We start from the raw sequence: 1,606 nt of genomic DNA, 5'->3' as shown, positions 1-1,606 counted from the left end.
AATTTAATGTACATTTGTCCTGCGCAAGTTGCCTTTCAAGGGCCTACGCAAGACATTCTTCCCTTAACGATGATGCAGGATGGTGTTTATGTCAGTGGAGAATTGTGGGAGTATTGGCGTGCTACTTTCCCTCGACCATATGTGGAATTTTGTGTTGTATAATATAGATGATGATCGCGCTGAGTTTGTTCGATCTCTAGCCTGACAAGGGCCTGTTCGCCTATTTAGTTTATTGTGTTTTAAGTTGCGCTGTTTGACTGGCCTTCGCGCCTTTGTAGTTTTATGATATCAGGGGTTAACCCCTTAGGCATTTTTGCCTTGTTTGCTGCTATCAGGCTTTTGTATATTTTTTATTTTTGTTTTGATGATTGCGCTTGTAAGGTGCTTTGCTATAATATGCTTGTTCCCTTTGAATAAAGTTGTTTGTACTTTGGATGGGCACTCATTTGATTGCAGAATCTTGTTTCAATTATAATTTTGGCCAAAGAGTTCTAGTTGATGGCGCTCATTTTACCTCCGCTTCTCTCTTCTCTGGTTGCCATTGGGGATGTGCTTGCGTGTCCGAGCGAAAAAGCCGAGGTGCTAGTCTTTGGCCTCGTGTCTTGTGTGGAGGCTCCGGCGCTTGTTTTCTTGTTGTACCTTCTATTTTTTGGTCTCTAGCTGTTGCCAGGGTGGTTCTAGCGCATCGGCACAAAAGAGCTAAGGTGCTCGTATTTGATCTTACAGTTGTTACGAAGGCTTTGGCACAATTTGAGCACTCATCGGAGGTGCTAGTCTTCGATCTTGGTGCTTCTCTAGAGGCCACAGCGCAATTTGAGCAAGCAACGGAGGCTATTGAACTCATGCTTGAGCGGTGTCTTTGCTTGCACCTGGATGAGTCTCTTGTTGCCTTCGGCCATGCTGGAGCAGCTGTGCTCTCGTCGAACATGATTGAGGCCAAGCCAAGCCAGTCGGTATCTTGTATTATGGGGGATGTTACGAGTCTTTATGCGATACCCTTCCGCAACCTCTAATACTGGCTAGTTTTTGGCAAGGTGCAGTTGCACAACACCCACTGGAGGCTATACATTGCCCAGTGGTAGATGCATACTATCTCTCGATGGTCTTTGCTGGGTAGCATGAGCTACTGTGATTACGAGTCTTCGCACGGTATCCTGCGACCCTCTTATTTTTAAGGAAACCCCCGCCTCCATTGCTTTCTTATCTTGCTCTATGATCTGGTAGGTGTTCTTTGCCTTGATCTCCCCCTAGCGCTCTCTAGAGCTAGTGATATGGTGATGCACTGACTAGGGCTAGTGCAGGGTGGGAGGGGCGCTGGGTTTTATAATCTTATACTTGTATGGTTTAATAAATTTTGGTAGTTGGCCAAGGTTTATTGCTTGGATATGTTTTAATGTCGTGATAAGATTGACGGATTTCTTTGTACTTGGCGTACTTTGGTTCTTTAATTCTTTTGTACTTCAATCATTAATTCCTTACTATCACCTGGTGCCTAATAAAGACAGGTCTTCGCCAGGTTTTTTTTTTGCCTGATGCCTACGGCGAAGGTAGGTCTTTATCGAGTTTGTGGCCATTTGGCCATTTTTGATGATTCCTTGATGCCTGA

The sequence above is a fragment of the Miscanthus floridulus genome, chromosome 5 (assembly GCF_019320115.1).
Source record: "Miscanthus floridulus cultivar M001 chromosome 5, ASM1932011v1, whole genome shotgun sequence".
Classification (NCBI taxonomy): Eukaryota; Viridiplantae; Streptophyta; class Magnoliopsida; order Poales; family Poaceae; genus Miscanthus; species Miscanthus floridulus.
The sequence above is the reverse complement of the archived record's forward strand: the minus strand, read 5'-3'. Positions refer to the sequence as shown.